The following is a 15,155-nucleotide window of genomic DNA, read 5'->3' on the forward strand; positions in this document are numbered from 1 at the left end:
TTCTGATCTCGTGACCATCGTTAGGTTTGATTAGGTTTAACACTAATACGTATTCCATTCTGTTAAACTAAATGTTTAACTACTCGAAACTCTACCCCATACACTTACAATCAAAATGGATGCTTAATCATCAGAGGACTCAGAACTATAAAGTAGATGCTTAGAATCAAGATGCTTGTTTAATCAAGACTATACGCTAACAAGGTGAGTCATTCTCTTTTTATCAAATTGTTTGCAAAACCCTAAATGTTCTCTAGTTATACTTTGCAGTGATTAAGTCTTTGCTAATATTTAATTACTGGCAGTATGTGGGGGTTTTGTGCACATTACTACTAACGATTTATCACGTTAGGTGGGCGAGCCTAATTAGGGATATGTCCACGGTCATAGATACGGTCGAGTGACAACTGAACCAGCTAGTTAATCGAAAAGGGGCAAATGTAAAAACTCTTAATGCTGTGAATTATAACAAAGTTATAATTGCAGTGATTAAGTCTTTGCCAATCTTGAAAGAGCAAATGTAAAAAACTCTTAATGCTGTAAATGATAACAAATGTGTTTTGTACAAAATGAATGAACTCACCAGTATTTCCTGCTGACCAAAATCTTTATAAAACGCGTTTCAGGTGATTACGGTAGATCGGAATAAGGGCTGTGATACGGCACCGAAAGGCTTAAAGAAGTAGCTTATTTTATCAAATAAATTAAATTAAATGTTGTTTCATATATTCGGGTTTATCCCATATTAAAGCTACCTTTGTAAAACATGGGTTTCTTTCCATCTATTTAATAAATAAAATCCGGTGTTTTCTAAACTCTGATATTTTTCCTAACTCACGGTCCTGATGAACATTTCCGCTGCAATGTTTTTAAAATAACCACCGGTACCACTTAACTGTTCACGGCACTCGTCCAGGGTGTGGTCGGGGTTCGTGACACTTTTAAACCCTAACTCCTTACAAAACTCTCAAATCGAAGGTCTAAATCAAGTCCGAATCAAAATCCAAGTACGGAATAGTGATCTCCACTGAAAAAGGAGTCACAAGGTATGTAAATCTCGTAAGAAATCTCTAGTTAAATTTCTGAGGTAGCCTAGAGAATCCGAATTAGGTGGTTTCATGTTCGTTATTTGATGAAATAGGAACATTGTAGTGTCTAGGAGTAAACCCTAAACAAGCATATGATGAAATTAGGTCTAAAACTTGTGAATTCATGATCACCTTTGAAGGTGATAAGTGGGTTTTTGAATAAACATGCTAAACACTAGAAATTTATAGTTGTTCTAGTGTAATTTGAATTTAATAAGTAAATTCTGATGTTGTAGATATAAAAATTGATATGAGCATGTTAATTGAGGTTAAAATCGCCTAAACGACAAGCCATGAACATGATAATAAAAGGTATAAAATTCTGCCTTTGAAATGTTTGTAAAAATGCCTAAAAGAAGGCTTTAAAACTGGAAAATTGGGTTTAAACGCGTATTTGTAAATTTCGGCAAGTTATGCATTACATGTTATGGAAAGAGTTCTAAGAAAGTTGTCATTGAACTCTATAGGAAAAGATACCGGGACGACAAGTGGACAAGCCGGAGGCGACTTGCGTTTGAAGGGCGTGCTTTAAAGGTATGTAACTTGTTATGTTACATTATGTAAACTAGATATGTTTGTTGTTAATCATGTTTTGATATAAAGGTTGATAATAGTTGAAGTGATATTGTTCGCTAATGATTAATGAGTTGTAAATAGACTAGAATGTGTTTGGTAGTCATTAGAAACAGAGGATTCCGTAAATGAGCCAAACGGGTCAAATAATTGGTTAGTAGTATTAAAACTTTGTTTTGATTGACATTTGGCGAAGACGGATCACAAGAGCGTGAAGCCACAAGTGTGGTAATGAAACGCCAATGGTCGTGAGCCTCGGAAGTTGGGATAAATATGTCTTGTCATCTTAAGTTGTTACTAGTTAAATTAGTATAAAAACTATATGGGTCAAACGGATATATTGTGCAATTACTAGTTCCCCAACCGTACATTCCATTTTTGACTGAACGGTTAAGATAGGTGCGTCAGTAATTTTATTACGAACGCGTAGGAAAAAGAATCGGCTAAATCGGACACTCGAGTCAAAAGTTATGATAGTTTAAAGTTCATAAGTGGGAATTAGTGTTGCTAGGCTGATATACAGCACCCAGCAACAAACCTTCTGTCGAAATCAAGTGCTCGCGCCATGCCACGGCTAAACGACGGCCGTGGCGGGCTGCGACGGTTGTTGTTAACTCGGTCGCGGGGCGCGACCGCCCCATTCCGTGTAATTTTTCTTTATTTTTCATTGTTAAACCAAGGAACTTGTTTTTACTTGATTCTAAGGTGTCAAAACTAATCTTTTATGTGGTTTTGACCATAGGTGACGATGGACCTAATCCGGATGGCGATCAAGCACAATTCCAAGAACCGAACACGATCTTTTGAAGCTTCCGCGATTACTTAACTATGTTCAAAACAATGTCTATGTAGTTAAAACTTAAATACTTATTTTGGGATTGTTAAACTAGCAGTACTTATCTAAAATTTAACTTGTTGAAAGATTTCCTTTTGCTCAATATGTAAATCAAAGTTTGGTTTACGAATGCCTAGTTTATGTTAAATTATTATAAAAACGAGTGTAGTGTTAAAAGTTGGTAATCAGAGCTTAGGGTTGTCAACAAAGTGTTCGGTTCAAGCTTGATTGATCGTCCGGTAAGAATTAATTACTTATGTTAGTAGATTTTATCTTATGTAAGAAGCAAGATGTGAATTAATGTGCATGGGAAGAGCGCGTTAACGCACTCAAACCCGGAAAGTGAACTAAAGGCGAATGGTTAAAGCAAGCTACGAACTTGGCTAAACCAAAGCAAATAAAGCTATGTTATAAATGAGATGTTTAATAATTGATGTAAACATTTCAGTTTCAAGATGATGGAAAGAAACGATGATGATCTGAATCACCGAACAAATGAAAGAGTTAATTGTCGAAGAAGTGGGAAAGGCAATTGAGGGTAGTCTATCCGGGTTCATAGACAAAATTCAAAACACGATATTATCATTAGTCGAGGAAAGAGTCAAAAGGTTGGAAGATAGTGTCAACCTTATGAAAGAGAAATCGGGAGAACGTAAAGGATGTTCGTACAAGGAGTTTATGGCGTGCAAACCGCCAATCTACAACGGGGAGGTTGACCCGATAATTTGCCAAAGATGGCTAAGTGAAGTCGAAGGGGTGTTTGAAAGGACCCACTGTGACGTAAGTGATTTTGTCGCTTACGGAACGGGTCAGTTGAGGGGTCAAGCCAAGGATTGGTGGGATAACAAAAAGAAGGAGATAGGAGCCGAAGCTGTGAGGCTCATGACATAGGATGAGTTTAAGGTGCCATTACTTAAACATCATAGTCCCAAGGCAGTCATCAACAGGATTAAGGAAGAGTTCATCCAGTTAAGACAGAAGGGTGAAACGATTGATAAAATCACGGGTATCTTTATGGATAAGCTGAGATTCTGTGACGAGTTAGTCACCACTGAAGAACAGAAGATATATTATTATTACAACATGCTGAGCGCTGAATACCAGGAGTTCATGACTCCCTCAAAGTATGAAACCCTCACGGAAATTATCAACACCACCCGGGAGCGGGAAATCGAGCTGAAGAAACAAATCGAGAAGGGTGAGCGAAGGGCACAAGATGTGAATCCAAGCCCTACAAAGAAGGCTCGAACAGCTGAATCAGTAAAGAAAACGGATGCAAAGGGTGGGTCGCCAAGTTGCAAAATTTGTGGAAAGGGGCACAAGGGTGAGTGCCGTTTCAAGGACAAACCGTGTCCTATATGCGGGAAAACTGGGCACACGGCATCTTTATGTCCGGGAAAGGTCTCAGTTTGCTACAAATGTTATCAGCCCGACCACAAAAAGTCCGAATGTCCAGACTTAGTTGGAAAAAGAGACACTAAATAATCCCCAATAGAAGCTCCAAAGGCGAAGGCCAGGTCCTTCCAACTTACAGCGGCTGAAGTGAAAACAGAACCCGATGTGGTCTCAGGTATATTCGCAATAAACTCGATTCCTACACGTGTATATGGGTGCGAATAAATCTTTTATTTCACACGGATTTATTCGACATCCTTCATTTGTATTGACAAAATTACCTATGCCTTTAGAGGTTGAGATAGGAGATAACAAAAGTTTCATAGTTTGTGATGTCTGTCAAAGTTGCAAACTAAGTATCGATGATTAGGAATATTTGATAGATCTAATCCCGATGTCGATGGGAGAGTTTCAAGTGGTTGTCGGGATGGATTGGCTATCTCGACACCACGCAAAGGTCGTGTTTTTCCGTAAGGAGATAAAGCTAACATCTCCGAGCGGAAAACACGTCATCATCTATGGCGAGAAAGGAGGAAATCCTGTAATATGCTCAATGTTGAAAGCTCACAAGCTCATGAAGCATGGATGTAGGGCGTTTATGATATACGCTAACGAACCCGAGAAGAAATCGTTGAAGATTGAAGACGTACCGGTAGTGCGTGACTTTGAAGACGTGTTTCCGGAAGATCTACCAGGAATACCGCCCGAACGGGAGGTAGAGTTCAGAATCGAATTGGTTCCGGGCGCGAAACCCGTAGCAAAAGCGCCGTACCAACTCGCGCCGTTGGAATTACAAGAATTGATGTCATAAATTCAAGACTTGCTTGACAAAGGATTTATAAGGCCGAGCGTGTCTCCTTGGGGTGCGCCGGTATTATTTGTGAAAAAGAAAGACGGGAGCATGCGAATGTGTATCGATTACCGGGAATTAAACAAACTCACGGTAAAGAATCGATATCCGCTTCCGAGAATAGATGATCTATTCGACCAATTACAAGGTGCGAATTGGTTTTCGAAGACCGACCTTAGATCGGGATATCACCAATTAAAAGTCAAGGAAGAGGATGTACCGAAGACGGCTTTCCGCATGCGATACGGACATTACGAGTTCCTCGTAATGTCATTCGGGCTGGCGAATGCACCCGCGACTTTCATGGACCTCATGAACCGGGTTTGTAAGCCAATGTTAGATAAGTCGGTGATCGTGTTTATCGACGACATTCTGGTATACTTGAAAAGTGAAGTAGATCATGCACATCACTTACAAGAGGTGTTAGAGACACTCAGCGAGAAAAGTTATATGCAAAATTCTCAAAGTGCACATTCTGGTTACGAGAGGTGCAATTCCTCGGCCAAATCATAAGTGTCGATGGAATATTGGTGGATCCGTAAAAAATAGAGGTTGTGTCAAAATGGAGCCCTCCGAAGAATCCTTCGGAAATTAGAAGCTTCGTAGGACTTGCGGGATACTACAGGAGATTCATTCTAGATTTCTCCAAGATTGCATCACCGCTAACTAAGTTAACTCGGAAAGAGGAGAAGTTTATTTGGGATGTCAAACAAGAAAGAGCGTTCCAAACGCTAAAAGAAAAGTTAACCCAAGCTCCGGTATTAACGTTGTCAGATGGAGTCGAAGACTTGGTGGTTTATTCGGATGCCTCACTTTCAGGGCTTGGATGTGTTTTAATGCAATGGGGCGAAGTTATAGCTTATGCCTTGAGGCAATTAAAATGCATGAAAAGAAATATCCCACACAAGATCTCGAATTGGCTGCAGTGGTATTTGCGTTAAAAATATGGAGGCACTATTTGTATGGAGTAAAGTGCACCATATTCACCGACCACAAGAGTTCAAAATACTTCTTCGACCAGAAGGAGTTAAATATGCGACAAAGGCGGTGGTTAGAAACAGTAAAAGACTACGACTGTGAAATACATTACCACCCCGGAAAGGCAAATGTTGTGGCAGATGCTTTGAGCAGGAAATCGGATTATGTTCCAATTCGAGTGAGGTCGATGCAGCTTGTCGTAACCTCGGGTTTACTTGAACGAATCCGAGAAGCACAAGCCGAGGCGATAAAAGAAGAAAATTTGAAAAAAGGAAAGGATAGTCGGTCAGTTGAAGGATTTGGCGGATGGTAGCAACAGGTTGAAGACTCGATTCGGAAGAATATGGGTCCCAAACTCCTGCGGGGTCAAGACGCTTCTACTCGATGAAGCTCATAAATCCCGTTATTCTATTCATCCGGGAGCAACCAAGATGTACAATGATTCGAAGCAAAACTATTGGTGGCCTGGAATGAAGAGAGATGTAGTGAAGTATGTGGAGAAGTGCTTGACCTGTTTGCAAGTCAAGGCGGAACACCGGAAACCAAATGGAAAACTGCAACCATTGGAAATCCCGGTTTGGAAATGGGAACATATCACTATGGACCTATTGATCAAATTGCCTAGAACCAGTCGGGGATTCGATGCTATATGGGTGGTCGTGGATAGACTGACGAAGAGTGCTCACTTTATTCCTATACGCGAGACATATACTTCGGAAAAGATGTTGGAGGTATATACAAACGAGATAGGGGCACGTCACTGAGTACCGGTATCTATTGTGTCGGACAGGGATACCCGGTTTACTTCAAATTTCTGGAGAGATTTTCAAGAACAGATGGGAACAAAACTATTTATCAGCACCGCATACCATCCTCAAATGGATGGGCAGAGTGAGGAACAATACAAACCCTAGAGGATATGCTGAGAGCGTGTATTATCGATTTTGGGGGCAGTTGGGATGTGTATCTGCCATTAGCAGAATTCTCATATAACAACAGTTACCATGCCAGCATCGGCATGGCCCCGTATGAGATGTTGTATGGTAGGAAGTGTAGAACCCCGGTGTGTTGGGGTGAAGTGGGTCCATGTGAACTAGCCCACCAAGAAGTTGTCCAAACCACTAACGAGAAAATCGAGGTGGTGCGAGCTCACTTGAAGGCGGCCCAAGATAGGCAAAAGTCTTATGCCGACAAAAGACAAAGACCGATTGAATTTCAAGTAGGCGACATGGTTAGGTTAAAGGTATCCCCATGGAAAGGCGTGATCCGATTCAAGAAGAGAGGGAAACTAAGCCCGAGATTTATCGGACCATTTAAAATCACTGAACGGGTTGGTAAGGTAGCGTATCGCCCTGAGCTACCGTAAGAATTGAGTGGTATACATGGCACGATTCATGTGTCACAACTGCGAAAGTGTCTAGCGGAGGAAACGGATTATATCCATTACGATAATATCGAGGTGGATAATAGCCTTAATTATGCAGTAAAGCCACTAGAGATTCTAGATCGAAAGGTTAAAGATTTACGAAATAAGAGGATTGATCAAGTTAAGATCAAATGGGAGCATAGGAAGGGTTCGGACACTACATGGGAGTCCGAAGAGAAGATGCGGCGTCTCTACCCGACATTATTTGGTACGTATTTCCGGTTTCGAGGATGAAACCCTTTTAAGGGGGGTGGACTTGTAACACCCCGATAATTTTTAAATCAATTATTAAAATATAATGCCGATAAATAAACAAGTGAACTAACTAGGATTGAAAACAACCTAGTTAAATAAAAGCCTTGTAGTGACTTAAAAGTGGGTTAACACACTAAAAACAAGAATTTAACGATACTTGAGGGGTCAAAAGCGTTTAAAACAAAACTAGTGAAAATAAAACATAATATTTAAAACTCCAACACGCACTTGTGTGTGTGGAGATCGACAGAAACACAGGGGGCGATCCAGGGCTCCCTTTCAAACCCTAACTCTTCACAAAACTCTCAAATCGAAGGTCTAAATCAAGTCCGAATCAAAATCCAAGTACGGAATAGTGATCTGCACTGAAAAAGGAGTCACAAGGTATGTAAATCTCGTAAGAAATCTCTAGTTAAATTTCTGAGCTAACCTAGAGAATCCGAATTAGGTGGTTGCATGTTCGTTATTTGATGAAATAGGAACATTTTGTAGTGTCTAGCAGTGGCGGAACCAGAACATTTCAACCGGAGGGTCGTAACAGAATTTTTATTTTTACAGTTGCTAGACTATCAATAATTTATTCTTAAACTTTTTTTTATATTAGTGTAATTGTTATATAACGGATTTAGCGACCCTTGTTGTTTTTTTATCTTTTTTTAAAAGGATTTTTTAAATCTAATTATCTTTGTAAAAGTATATGATTACATTATAGAAATATAATATTAACTAAGTTATATTTGAAAAACAATAAAAGTTTTGACAACGTTTATATCAAGTGAAAATCGTATAGCAAATTAAACTATATGAATTAATAAACAAATAAAGATAACTTTGTATACTTTTTTATTAATGAAATAATAAACAATTTAAAGAAGAAAAATAAATGAAGTGGTGATGTGAGAGGATAGGGTCTTTACCTGTAGGGATACATAACTTTATGTACTAGTCTGAGCACAAATAATTAAATATTACTTTCTATTTATTTAATATTTATTAACCTAAACATTACTTCTCCTTCTTTCTTTCTTTTGTATATATCCATCTTCAACAACAAAGCAGCACAACTCGCCGCCGGCCACCCAAAGCTTTATGAAGATGCTATTTTTACTCTTGTTTCTTCACTTTAACTGCACTACATGGTACATTTTGAAGGGTCAAACCATAAAAATGCATCTCCGTCGAACATTCAGGTTAACTTGAAGCTTGGCTGCCGGAGGGTCAATGGACCCTCCTGACCCTCCCTTGGTTCCGCCCCTGGTGTCTAGGAGTAAACCTGAGACAAGCATATGATGAAATTAGGTCTAAAACTTGTGAATTCATGATCACCTTTGAAGGTGATAAGTGGGTTTTTGAATGAACATGCTAAACACTAGAAATTTATAGTTGTTCTAGTGTAATTTGAATTTAATAAGTAAATTCTGATGTTGTAGATATAAAAATTGATATGAGCATGTTAATTGAGGTTAAAATCGCCTAAACGACAAGCCATGAACATGATAATAAAAGGTATAAAATTCTGCCTTTGAAGTGTTTGTAAAAATGCCTAAAAGAAGGCTTTAAAACTGGAAAATTTGGTTTAAACGCATATTTGTAAATTTCGGCAAGTTATGCGTTACATGTTATGGAAAGAGTTCTAAGAAAGTTGTGATTGAACTCTATAGGAAAAGATACCGGGACGGAAAGTGGACAAGTCGGAGGCGACTTGTGTTTGAAGGGCGTGCTTTAAAGGTATGTAACTTGTTATGTTACATTATGTAAACTAGATATGTTTGTTCTTCTTAATCATGTTTTGATATAAAGGTTGATAATAGTTGAAGTGATATTGTTCGCTAATGATTAATGAGTTGTAAATAGACTAGAATGTGTTTGGTAGTCATTAGAAACGGAGGATTCCGTAAATGAGCCAAACGGGTCAAATAATTGGTTAGTAGTATTAAAACTTTGGTTTGATTGACATTTGGCGAAGACGGATCACAAGAACGTGAAGCCACAAGTGTGGTAATGAAACGCCAATGGTCGTGAGCCCCGGAAGTTGGGATAAATACGTCTTGTCGTCTTAAGTTGTTACTAGTTAAATTAGTATAAAAACTATATGGGTCAAACGGATATATTGTGCAATTACTGGTTCCCCAACCATACATTCCATTTTTTACTGAACGGTTAAGATAGGTGCGTCGGTAATTTTATTACGAACGTGTAGGAAAAAGAATCGGCTAAATCGGACACTCGAGTCAAAAGTTATGATAGTTTAAAGTTCATAGGTGGGAATTAGTGTTGTTGGGCTGATATACAACACCCAGCAACAAACCTTCTGTCGAAACCAAGTGCTCGCGCCACGCCACGGCTAAACGGAATCACCGTCGCGCGACGCGACGGCCGTGGCGGGCCGCGACGGTTGTTGTTAACTCGGTCGCGGGGCGCGCCCGCCCCATTCTGTGCAATTTTTGTTTATTTTTCATTGTTAAACCAAGGAACTTGTTTTTACTTGATTCTAAGGTGTCAAAACTAATCTTTTATGTGGTTTTGACCATAGGTGACGATGGACCTAATCCGGATGGCGATCAAGCACAATTCCAAGAACCGAACACGATCTTTTGAAGCTTCCGTGATTACTTAAATATGTTCAAAACAATGTCTATGTAGTTAACACTTAAATACTTATTTTGGGATTGTTAAACTAGCAGTACTTATCTAAAATTTAACTTGTTGAAATATTTCCTTTTGTTCAATATGTAAATCAAAGTTTGGTTTACGAATGCCTAGTTTATGTTAAATTATTATAAAAACGAGTGTAGTGTTACAACGGTTAACTGTAACACCGGCCTATGTTACACAGGAAACACGATGATTACCTTCTTTCATGATGGATGCCCAGATGAAGGGTATAGCACTAACATTTGGGTTTGATTTAGAATGAAGTGTTAACTCGTTAAGGGCGGCATAAAACATCAAGTTAAAATTTGGGATTTATTTTAATATTTACCAAAAATATTTTGAATAACTCGTAGCATGAGGCGAGTTACACAATAGTTTATAAAATCCGATTTTATATAATTCGTGATAATAGAAACTCCTTTCCACGCTCGTACGATATAGTTTTAAATACCTATTAAACTAGGTCGGTCATTTTATCGCAAATGATCCTGTTTTAAATATTAATAAAAACATTTTATTAATTATACTTTTCAGTTTTATAAAACTTGTTTTAATAAAACCGTTGTCTTGATTGTGAAAATTTTATTTATTTTGGGCTATCTAGATTATTTACAATAAATAAAACACAACCACAAAACACAATAAAAAAACGAATCAAGCCCCTAATAGGTTGGCCGTTTCGTTTTAGCCAGAAACGAAACGAACTAGTCAAAAAGGGTTTCAAAAGCTAATTTTTTAAAGCTCCTACTTGATCCGCGATCTCTATCTTCATGGTAACTGTTCGCCATTTATCTTGATCTTGTACTCGAAGGATTACAATAATAAATTTGAAAATACAATAAAACCAAATCTATTATAATCCTATCTATTACATCGGATCCAATATCCGTAACAAAATACAAATAAAAAATACTATTACATCGGATCCAATATCCGAAAAAAAATAAAAATCAAAATAAAACCATAACCAACACAACCATGACAAAGGTCATAACCTAGGGCTCGATTCAAATCACAATCCATAGACAACCAAAAGCTTTTGATCTTTTGTCAAAATAATAATTTTTGACAAATAAAACATAGATCAAAATTGTAACTTTACCATCTATACGCGTGTAACCGTGGCTCTGATACCACTGTTGGGAATCAGTGTATCAAAATATTAGCGGAAGCGGTTTATATAATTTACCAAAAGCCGATTCTATAAATTTGATTTATTAATCCGATTAATAAATATTCCCAATCAGGATCAAGGTTATACGCGTATAAACAAATAAACGGAATAAACAACCATAGAGGGTTTTAGTAATCAACCTTTGACGACTACACCGGAATTGTACCACGCGGGTTACAACGAATCCTCGCTAGTAGGAAGTTCACAACCGAGCACAAGATACCTGAGAGTAGAACCGGCCAAGAAGAAGGTGGCGGCGATGCTTGGTCGACGACAAGAGAATGGCGGCCAAGCTTAGGAGGGTGGCTAGGGTTTTGTGTTTTTATAAAAGTGTGTCTAGGGTTTCCACCTTAAACATCCTTTTATAAAACCCAATCTTACATTAAGGCTCTTTAAGATTATACAATTATAATCCTCTTAATAATAATCTAATTAATATTAAGTCCCTCGGGTTTAAACTATTATTATTTCATAAATAATAATCTACCTACTCGTGAACATATACGATTCGTGTACCAACGTGTAACTCTTCGGATCGTACCGAGTTTGTTACGTTGACTTTAATTAAGGTCGGACATACATATATCCAACATGTGTTATGTGCTATATGTTGTATATTGTGTTGATTTGGTTATGTATTGGTTTTGGGCACGTGACCACATTTGGGTTTGTCAACGATCGATCGAATGTAGGTGTTTGTTTGTGTTCGTTGTTTATAGTTGTTTGATTGGGTAATTTTAATGGCGGTGACCAGAGGTTGTTGTTTGTTTGCCATTGGTGTTTGTGATTGTTTGGTTTATTAATTTGATGGGTTGTTTTCTTTTGCCTCCTCTTCCGACGATTGAAGGTAGGTGTTTGTTTGTGTTCATTGTTTGTGGTTATTTGATTGGGTAATTTTAATGGTAGTGATCGAAGGTTGTTGTTTGTTTGTCGTTGGTGTTTGTGGTTGTTTGGTTTGGTAATTTGATGGGTTTTTTTGGTTGTTATTGGTACTTTTCCGGCTTTGTGGCCGTATTTTTTGGGTTTCAAAATGTTGATGAAGCAATTGTTTTTTCGACTTTTTTCGACTTCTTTTGGCATTGAGACAAGCTTTTTGTTGTTCTTTTTCCTATTCTGGAGAGTCAATGATGATGACTTTTTTTGCTCATCAGAGATGTTTATACTTTTGGTTATCATTGTACATGTGCTATTAATTATCGTTTGGGTTAGCGGTTTGCATTTGGTTTAAAATCAATAACGATGAAGATAACCTCATCCAAGATGTTATTTTATTTGTTTATGGGCATGTGATGTTGTGTTTGTGATTCTACGGGGTTCATGCATGCTTGATAACGATGACTTGAGGTTCATCAGAGAGTTGTGGTGTTTTGTTTTAGTCATAATTTTCGATGCCCTAAGTTCTGTCGTGATGATGTGACCGAATGGGATGTTGATTGTGAATTTTGTTTGCCCTTTGCTAAACAAATGTGGTGATGCATTAGACCGTTTATCAATAATGTAAGAAATTTATGGGCTATGGTGCTTTGCTGAGCTATTTTGGGTGAACGCGAGTTAGGCGACATTGATCAATTCTTGGTGTGGCAGTTGTGGTGCTTGAAATGAGCAAACACATAATGTACAACCAAGAGTCCGAGCCTACGCAACTCAAATGAGATCCTTTGTGTTTCAAATGTTGTTGTTTATACAATACTAATTTGTAACAGTTGTTATGCTTCACGTTGTTGTATGCCTTTGGGTGTAATATGCTCTTCAGGTTGTTGCACTTTGTGTTGGTTTAGTTACTTAACTGTTGCAGACCTTTGTTATGAATTTGTAGCACATGTTTCTGTTTTTCTGGTGTATATTGTTTGTTCATGTTTTCTTGGTGTCGTTGTTGGTTTTGGTTTGGTGTTATGACCTTCGAGCCTTGATGAAGATAAACACGGTATAATGTTGTTGGTTATTGTATATGTACATATATGATTGGCCATTGGTTCTTACGGATATGATTTACAAGTTGTAATGAGATTGGTTTTTGTAGGCAAGGACGATAAGTTGGCATGGAGACCATGATGGCTATAGATAAGCAACCGTTAGCAGCCATTTCCCTGGACCTATAAGCATTAAACGTATTCAATACACAAATTAATACTATATAAATATTCAATGGCGATGATGAATACGATGGATGGTCTGAGCCTCTTTATGTTATTTTCTTTATATGTTTAAGATTATGTAAACACTATGTACTGCTAATCCAGGAACCGGCGAGTTTGACGGAGCCTGAGTCCCGATACGACGTGTTCGGTGCGTTTATTAGTACCAAGAAAATAGTAGAAGATAGATACGACACCGAGCAGTCACTTATAATCTGGTCTCTATTCATCTCTTGACAAGTTACAGCACCGTGAGACCAGTTGGACAGCATGTCTCCTCTGGGAACCAAAAGCTTGTCCAAATGGGAACCCCAACTCCCTATTTATAGGCAACAGCCTACACATGTCCAAATGAGCTAGTGTCCATCCGTCCGGATGGTCATCCGTCTTGGATGGACTTTACAATATCAATACCTATTCGACCAGATGGGGTTTGGACTATTCTATTGTCCATCCATTCAGATGGACTTGTCTATCCGTCCGGTGGACTTTGACATTACTAAAACCTGTCCAACTTTCTCTATTCTATACAATATTCAACACACGCTCTATCTAACTATTTGCACAGTAGCAGACGTACGAAATATGCACCAACATGTACTTAGGTATATATGTTATGTGTCTGTTTCAGAATGTCGTCTTCAAACGAAGAAACAAATGTGTTCCCACGGCTCCAACAAATGTTGGAGGATATCCTCACATCGGATCGCAGAGTAACACAAACGATAAATGGACTAACTGAGAAAGGTAGCAACATCTACAAAACACAAGCGGAGTTACAAGCAACCATTGATGCGCTACACATGTTATGAAGCTCGCAAAGACGTTAAGGACTAGGATAGGCTTAAGTATGTCATTCGTAAAAAGAACTTATTGTAAGTCATGTTTCTGTTTCATCTTTGTTATTGATTCATTAATATTATATGATAGCAATGATTTGGAAAAAAAACATCATCTAGTTCTAATCTACAGAGACCACCATCCAGAATGCCAGTTGTTATGGGTCATTTTCTAAGCATGCATATCCTGACCAATATCCTGCCTTAGTTTGTTCGCTTGTGACCAGGATGCTGGAAGAGGATATTACTGACATCTTGGGTAATATCCTGAGACTTGTTAATTAACCACGTGCAGGTTGAAGACTAAGACTTACCAACGGTCGAAATGACTTCTTCTCCTCAAGACTCGGAAGAAGTTGTTAAAGAAGAGACGTTGAACCCGAGAGACCAGGTCTACAACGTTCGATGAGGGAATATCCGGTGGATCCCGCAAGTTTAGGGTAGTTAGTTGGTTTATCTTTACTATAAATAGATGTGGTGGATCAGTTTAAGGCACACACTTTGACACAAACACTTCCATACACTCTTGCTCTCTAGCTCACAGCAATCACTACACTTGTAATCAGATCACATTGTAACACTTAGTTGATCCGCACCACATCCTGCACTGTATCCTGATATTTGAAGCAATAAGAAGAACAAGGCAGCTGCGATTGTCAGCTCCCGAGGTTTTATGCCGGCGATCTAGATTGATCAAGGGCTTTCCTCGTACATCTCGTGTTATTTACTTTACTTTTTGCTCATTGTTTGATCAATAATACAGCTCGATATCCTGAGCCGTATCCCAAACACTGTTTTCATAAACAACTCAACAAGCACATTTTTAACAACAATTTCTAGCACACTACCTCACTTAACTAATTTGATCATTAAATTGCTTAGGTAATTTTTGACCAAAACAATTTGGCGCCCACCGTGGGGCAAGTGGTGCTCTCTTTACTAAAAATCTTTA

The 15,155-nt window shown here is 38.4% G+C and overlaps 1 long non-coding RNA gene across 1 annotated transcript; it reads left to right on the plus strand.

The window, feature by feature from the left end:
- Positions 1-2,948: 2,948 nt before the first annotated feature.
- LOC110935159 lies at positions 2,949-10,105 on the plus strand. Its single transcript, XR_002588913.1, has 3 exons — positions 2,949-4,066; positions 9,062-9,128; positions 9,934-10,105. It is a non-coding gene; the product is annotated as an uncharacterized LOC110935159 (long non-coding RNA).
- Positions 10,106-15,155: the final 5,050 nt, after the last annotated feature.

This window comes from Helianthus annuus, chromosome 4, assembly GCF_002127325.2.
Source record: "Helianthus annuus cultivar XRQ/B chromosome 4, HanXRQr2.0-SUNRISE, whole genome shotgun sequence".
In the NCBI taxonomy this organism is placed as follows: domain Eukaryota; kingdom Viridiplantae; phylum Streptophyta; class Magnoliopsida; order Asterales; family Asteraceae; genus Helianthus; species Helianthus annuus.